General features: G+C 38.0%; 1 pseudogene; it reads right to left on the minus strand.

Moving 5' to 3' along the window:
• Nucleotides 1-6,950: 6,950 nt before the first annotated feature.
• LOC129406028 (olfactory receptor 5B3-like) lies at nucleotides 6,951-7,581 on the minus strand (annotated as a pseudogene).
• Between the last annotated feature and the right edge of the window lie 880 nt (nucleotides 7,582-8,461).

Consider the following 8,461-nt stretch of genomic DNA (forward strand, 5'->3'; position numbering starts at 1 on the left):
AAAGCAGGTAAAAGGATATAGATGATAACCTCTCAGTATCTGTATCGAAGACCATGATGCCTAAAATAAGAAAGAGAGAGAGAAAGAGAGAGAGAAGAGAGGTGCCTGCCATAGAGGCAGGTTAGGGTGAGGGGTGGCTTGAAAGGCCAGGAGGGAAACTGGGAACACTGGTGCTGGGAAATTACACTGGTAGAGGGATGGGTGTTGGAACATTGTATGACTGAAACTCAATCATGAACAATTCTGTAATGCTCTATCTCATGATGATTCAATTTTTAAAAAAGAAAGAAAACAGATTTGAGAGTGTGTGTGCCCTTCTTGTAATGTCTCACTTACTGCCACATATTTAAGATACAAATTCACGTCTAACTTATCCCAATGCCTGTTTCTTTAATCACTGCACTTTCAGAATTTCTAAATTATCAGGTAATAGAAAGGTAAAATTGATTGGGATCAGAGTGAAAAATCTAATAACGGTCTTCTTAGGTTGATGCTGATCCTTCTGGAGTTTAAAGAAGTGTGTTCCACCCTATTTGGCGAGCCTGTCAATGACAACTTAAGAGGAAAGCTTTCCTAATCAGCTCACAGTGAGAATGTCATCATAGGATTTTGTTCAAGTTAAGCAAGGAAGCAAGTTCCTGATAAAACCATTTTACTAGTTTCAGAATGTAATGTTTTTTTGTTTTTTGTTTTTTGGGTTTTTTTTTTCTATTCTTAGTGCAAAAGTGATAGTGCAGCAGGTAGGGCATTTGCCTTGCATGCAGCCTGCCGGGGTTCGATTCCTCCATCCCTCTCAGAGAGTCCCGCAAGCTACCGAGAGTATCTCACCCTCATGGCAGAGCCTGGCAAGCTACCCATGGCGTATTCGATATGCCAAGTAGCAACAAGTCTCAAAATGGAGATGTTACTGGTGCCTGCCTACGCAAATCGAGGAGCAACGGGATGACAGTGACAATGATCCCCCAAACTTATCCTGATAGAGATCAAATGCAAAGAGGGACTTACAATTTGACCCCTGCAAATTCCTCTACCAATCAACCTAGCATTACCAAATCCAGTGCCTGCAGGCATCTATTTTTTCCAGCAATCCTCAAAGTGAATGATTTCCTTTAAACTGCACAAGATTCTCCCTGAATTCAAAGTCTAGATCTTTGTCAAGGTTTCAAGAGAAAAAAATTCCAATGGTCTGGTCTGCGTCTAGAAACACATAGATATTGTACCTTTGCCATTGCTTTGACCTGGATTGCAGTGCATACTAGAAGTGTATATTGATTATAAAAGCTTACCTTAGTTCTTGATGTGAAGGGAAGAGCAATCCTGAAATGCGAGTCTGAACTCAAAAATTCATTGCTGGAAGAATACGTATAAGGGGAAAATTTCTCCTTTGTACTGCTTAAAAGTTTCTAAGGTCCATGAAATATGAAAAGATTATTAACAGAAAGCTAAGAAGACTGTTTTGAGCGTTGGATCTACCCTGGATTCATCATACAATTATTTATATTCTGCTTGTTTCATTTTTCTTATTTTTAATAAAGAGGTAAAAAATTACATATTCCATATACCCTACAGAATTGTCTCTGTGATTAGAAAATGACAGTGGATAAATAAGTTTTGCTTTTGATATCAATTAATTTAAATTTAATCAGGATGATTTCCCTTCTGAGGGTTGCAGACTCATTATAACATTCAGTTTAAAGAAAAATTGGTGAGTAATAAAGTATTAGGGTTCATTTCAGTAGGCGATAACTGAGTGGGTTTTTCTAGATTCTGGTCTTTTAAAATAATGTTACGCCAAACCATGGTGGGATTTTTAGAGCTTGATAAATGAGCACTGGAGAAATTTTTACAGTCCTGGAACTCTCAGGGGAATAGGGCCCTTGTGAGGACAATCACTTCTCTTTGTTTCACTTACATAGGAAAGAAACAATTAAACTGTGCAGGGAAATAATGTGATATCATGAATAGTACATACCTATTTTGTACACTTGTTACCTGTCATTTTTTATTCTACTTAAAAACTTTAAACAATATTTGATACATCAAGAGTGGTTTTGTTTAAAATGCATTAATCATTGTTTTAAATTTCGAATTTTTTTAGAAATTATATGCATCATTTTATGAGTTTGAAATATCTCCTGGTGGTTTGCTAGATTTGTATTGTAAAAATATTACATTTGCTTTAGATAAATTCATTCTTTCATGTAGACCTACCAAGTAAAGAAAGAAAGGAATAAAATTATGCTTGTGCTAAGAACCCTTCAGATTTATATCCTTAACTTGTATTATGAAATTCAGAAGTGCTAACTATAGTCATTATGTTCTACATTGCATGCCTTCTATTTATTTATGGCTCTGTGCACCACTCTGAGAGACCACAAGTTGTCCAGGGTCAGGAGTCAGGAGTCAGGAGTCAGTCAAATGCAAAACCAACATCTTAACCTGTGAACTATCCCACTGGACCCTGGGAATTTATATTTTTACCACCTTCCTAAACTTTCTACATATCCCTCTATCTCAGAAAGTCATAAGTGTCATCCCTTTTGCTGTGAGGTTGTTTTTTATATTCCATACATAATTGATATCATTCACAACAAAATTGTTAAAAACAACTCAGAATTCAGTGGTTAGTGAAGAGAAAGAAGGTTGATGAGAGGAATGGGTAATGGATCTTTTTTATTCCTGGGCTTGTGCCATAAATTGGTGATGGAAGGGGTGAGTCTTACACACATGTAGAGGGAGAAACTTCACTTCACTTGTCATCCCATTGATCCTTGAGCGGGTGTCAGTAACGTTTCCATTTGCCCCTGTCGAGTGCTAGTGCAGCCCAATGATATCTGCTCGCTCCAGGAACAGGAAGAGCCTTAAATCGTTCATTCAGGGTTTTGACGAAGAAGTCTGACCATCTACTTGGTGGGCAGCCACGTGGTCTTTTGACATTCTGTGGAATCTAATCAGTAACAGAGGGAGAAAACCCCACTGAAATTCTACACTTTCATAAATCAATGATGAATCAATAAAAATATGAGCAAAATTTAAAAATCATTGAAATATTTTTCTTGTAGTTGAAACAGTTGTTGGTCAGGGGTTGTATGGATTAAGAATCATGATGAAACTGTTTTTTTTAAAAAAGGAAATTTGAAAACTAGATTTATTCAAAATAAAAAATGAGAATTGTGGACAGCCAAGTATTTACTGTCAGAGATGGGAGTGACACATAGCCAGAGGAGTTAGGTTAGAAGTATGAGGGGCAGAGAAATTAGTATAAGCTTACATTTTGTGTGAAAAGTCAACTAACTACAGCCCCAAGGTCAGGGTAGTTCCTTAGGCAAAAACAACTTAGGTCTTAGAATATAAAAGGGCAGCAAAAACGTGCCCAGAAAAGAATAGAGTAAAATAATTCAGGGTCTTCTAGATGCAGAGAAAAAAAGTGGGAAAAGATAGATAGGCAGCTACCATGACCTTACCCTATTCTTTAAGGGTGACTTGACTGGCCATGTGTATTCTCCCAGTCACTGCTCTTAATGTACCCATTAAATGGTTGATGTGCTTAATAATTGTTCTTAAAGTCTCTGTCAATTTAAACAACTCATGGGCTGGGAGCCAGGATGGGGGAGCAATATCGTATGGATTACAAGGCCGGATTGTGAGCTTACTGATGGCTGCCAGGACACCTTACAGCTTGAAGTGTCTGCGCGTGTTAGCTAGTCTCATTCTCTGTGACCGATTCCCACTGGACAGAGGTTGGCCTGCCAATATGTGCCTAGTTTGGTGTGGTGATGATGGATACTATAAAGAAGAAGGTGCCGTTGTGAATCATGTCTGTATGTAGCACTGTAGCACTGTTGTCCCATTGTTCATCAGTTTGCTCGAGCAGGCACCAGTGACATCTCCATTGTGAGACTTGCTGTGACTGTTTTTGGCATATCGAGTACACCACGGGTAGCTTTCCATATCTGTATGTAGTCAAGATAAATGTGTATTTCCTGCTTGAGTCAAAAAGAAGATTTGGAAAGAATGAAACTCCAGTATCAGTAAACTTGGCATCCAAATCTTGACTTATAATATTTCGTTTAGATAACAGTGTTACAATAGTGTTTAAGTTTATGTTATTGATAGGTGAAATTTTGACTTCAAATAGCAATGCCCTTTTTAAAAATGGCTTCTTTTTCTAAAATATTTTTATTCTGAGATGAAATAGGAAAATACCTGGACAAAAATGTAGTATCTTATAGTGGTATAAAGAAATGATTATAAAAATGATAAGCTATGTCAAAGAATCATATGAACTAACTGAAAGAACTTTAAATTATGATGGTAAAACAGTTTTAGCAAAAATTAAATGAGTATCGACCGCTCCCGATATGTGACCCCGGGGGCCGCACGTGCGTGCGGCTCCTCCACAGCTGCATGAGTGTGAATCCAGACCCAGCTGAACCAACTTCAACATGGACTGCTCCTTGCAGATTGTCTCCAGCCAGAGAACTAAGCCGAGACCCCATGCCCGCCTAGGAGGGGAAAGGTATTTCTCTCTCTCGCCTGTCCCTTCCTGGGGATGAAGGACGTGGGGACCGCCATATTATGATGACCACAGATGGGGTTTACCAGCTTGCAATGATCCGGAAGAAATCTCCCTGGACTTAGTTGTTAAAGTACAGAAATACAAAACCGCACGGCCGCACGACCTCGTTTCTCTTCACAACAGGTCTGACTCTAGTAGGGTGCTCCTAATAATAATGGTGAGGTTTGTGTTGAAATATTGAATGTAACCAAAGTAAATAGAAAGTAAAGTGAAATTTATCAGTTACAAGGTGGGGGGGGTTGCGGGTGTGGGCGGGATGGGAGGTGTTCTGTGGGTTTTTATTTTTTTGTCTTCGGTGGTGGGATATGGGCACTGGTGAAGGGATGGTTGTTTCAGCATTTTATGACTAAGACGTAAGCCTGAAAGCATTGTAAATTTCCACATGGTGATTCAATAAAATTAAATAAAATAAAAATTAAATGAGTATCTTGGTATAGGTCATTAACCAAAATATAAAGTTAATAAAAGCATGCAAAAATAAATTGAGTAAATATATAACAGAAAAGAGACAACTCTTACTAAAAGGATAACTTCAAATAAATTACTTGAGAATTGCTCATTTTATGATGTGAACATAATTCTTTAACACCTGAATATATATTTCAGGCAGTTATATTATGAATCATACATTATAACTCATAGTGTTCTAAAACCCACATTGATATAGTTGAACTCAATGCTTATTTTATTCAGTTAGAAATGTTTATTGAGAAACTGCAATGGAATATGCACTCGTCTAGGTTTTGTAGATTATGTTGCAAACAAAGCAGGTAAGATCACAATTTTAATAAATTGTAGATTACTGATCAAACACTATAATAATCAAGAAAATAAAATATATAATAGTGTTTGGTTCATAATTACTGTGGCAAAACTACACAGAATGGAAATTCAGAATCAATGGTAAGTAAAGCACTGTAGTACTGTAGCACTGTCGTCCTGTTGTTCATCCACTTGCTCGAGCGGGCACTAGTAACATCTCCATTGTGAGACTTTTTACTGTTTTTGGCATATCGAATATGCCATGGGTAGCTTGCCAGACTCTGCCGTGTGGGTGGGATACTCTCAGTAGCTTGCTGGGGTCTCTGAAAGGGATGGAAGACTCCAACCCGGGTCGGCAGTGTGCAAATCAAATGCCCTACCTGCTGTGCTATCACTCCAGTCTGGTGAGTAAAGAGTGACTAATTTATAAAGGTCACAGGAAAGAAAATCTTAATACTATAACATTAAATCCAAAACATTAATGGAGTAAGAGAACCTTCTACACAGGGAGGGGTAATTATAAATATGCGGCTGAACTTAGAGTGTCTTCTTAGGTTGAGTTTTCCGACTAAAAATAAAAAATGGGATAGAATATTGGAGAAGCGACAAATTATCACTCAAACCCACAGGAGTAAAAGAAAATAGCTGCATGTCATTTTTTAAAAATTTCTACAAGCAAAATATACCAAATTATTGTTTATAATGGAATTGTAGCAGTGTCATAGGTAGTAATAATGACTGAAGAAATTAAAACTTACTTTTGTTTTTCTTCCATTTTCTTATGCTGTTATTTTTAAAATGATACTTTGAGCACATTAATTTTCACCATGTTGATTCAAATATAAAAACATTAAAAACATTTCTGGGCCTCTTAGTAAAATATTTAGCAGAAAAATTTTGCTTAATAATATATATAATTTTATGTACTGTATTAACACATAAGGGAATATATGAATCATTAAATAATTAATAGAGTATATCATTTTTATCTCACATTATGTCTTCTTAGAACAGCATTTATTAAAAGTATTGAACATAAGTTTAAATCCATCAAATTTGAGCATTTTCTTTACCATTATTTACTTTAACAATATTTCATTTTAGTTCAGCTACTTTCTCACTGCCATGGTATAATCTCATGGGGCACATAATGCACTTGAAATCTCTGCTCATTTATGCCCGTGTTTTACCTGTATTTGTGTTGAATTTTTTTTAAAGACTGTTCAGTGAGAGAGAGATGTATTATAGAGGGCAGGGAAACTGCCTTGCATGCAGTCAACCTAGATTCAATCTCTGGCACTCTATATGGTCCTGAAGAGTAATCCCTGAGCACCTCCAGGTGTGCCACCCTCCCACAAAAAAAAAATTAATTAATTAAACCAAAGCAAGTTGTAGAATAAAAAGAAACCTTAATATGATATTTGAGAAACACTCTCTAAGACATGATAGCCATGTAAGCTCAACTATTTTATTTTATGATATAATGCTTCTTTTTTCATTATAAAGGTCTTTGATTAGATAAAATTGGAGTCAAGTGCTTAATTAATCTCATTTTCATTTCTTGAAAAAACAAGCTTAGATTATATTGTTAAACATTGAATTCACAATCCTAAAGATACTTTAACCTCTTAAAGCAATCTTCAGAAATGCAGTCTTGACCTATTTTAGGGCTCAACATGAAGATGGCCATAGTATGGAACACAGACGCCATTTTGTCTGTGTCCATGGAATGGCTGGAGCTAGGCTGTGAGTACATGAAGATTACAGAACCCTAGAAGATAGAGACTGCAACAAAGTGGGAAGCACAGGTGGAGAGAGCCTTCTGGTACCCTGCAGAGGAGCGTATCTTTAGGATGGTGATGAATATGAATGTGTAGGATGTCAAGAAAACCAAGAGAGCAAAGAAGATGTTGAAGCTCACCACAGAAAAAATGCACCATCTCACTAACACGTCTGTCCCAGCAGGAGAGAACCATGACTCCTGGAAAATTGCAGAAAAAGTGGTGGACCACGTTGGACCCACAGAAAGAGAGGCTGAATGTATCCCCAGTCTGGATAGAGATATTCAGAAAACCACATATATAGGAGCCTGTTATAAAACAAGCATAAACACATGTTGTCATGGTGGTGGTGAAATGCAGGGGTCTGCACACTGCCAAGTAGAGGTCAAAGGCCATTGAGGCCAAGAGGTAATTTTCCACAGTAGCAAATCCTCCGAAAAAGAACATTTGTGCAGGCCCGCGTCATCATCGTCGGTCCCTTCAACAGGTTTGCTAGCTCGCTGAGAGCTCCCCTCCCGTCCATCCCAGCGCTCCTGAAAGACCCCTGCCAGGAGCATCCCGGCATCAGGCATCTGTGTCTGTGGACCAGACATTAACAAGGGGACTGACTGGGGATGTGGCCTCCACTGAAGGGGGTGTGGCCTAATCAAAAGTGGGCTTGGCCTTCCGTGCTCTCACGGCTGCAGTTACATCCTCCACTCCCAGCACTCTCAGCTCCCATCCCAACCTTCCTTATTTAATTCTGTAGAAAGCGTTCTGGCTACCTCAAACACAATACCACAACAATCTTCTGGCAGACTCAAATTCCACCAAAAAACAAGTGTATTCAAGAATTTGCACACAGCCCAATAGGAAACATCTCTTCCAATGCTGCACTAGATGCCTATTATAAGTCACAGAATAATATCCAAGAGGAAAGACGTACTCTAAACGAGGAGAAGGTTGACCACAGTGGATCTTATTCAGAACTGTTTCTGGCAATAGGAGGGAACAACGCCAGTGAACATAAAGGCTTTACTTCGATAGATCCAAACAACATGAAAAAGCAGTGCAAGTCTCCACTAAGAATAGAGGATGAAGAAAAGAGCCCTGAATCCTCAACAGGGGGTACCCACAAATATGATCTCTCTGACGAAGATTTCCCAGATGAAATGCTGAGAATGTTCAAGGAACTCAAAGAATCAGTGGAGCAGTTATATAGAAAATTAAAGGAAGAAGTGAAAGAAATGAGGGAACGGATAGCTGATGTAAATACAGGAAGAAATGAGAGCAGAAATAAGAAAACTGCAAAAAGAAATGTCACAAATGAAGGATTCAATAGATGAACTTAAAAACTCAA

Source organism: Sorex araneus, chromosome 6, assembly GCF_027595985.1.
Source record: "Sorex araneus isolate mSorAra2 chromosome 6, mSorAra2.pri, whole genome shotgun sequence".
Lineage (NCBI taxonomy): Eukaryota > Metazoa > Chordata > Mammalia > Eulipotyphla > Soricidae > Sorex > Sorex araneus.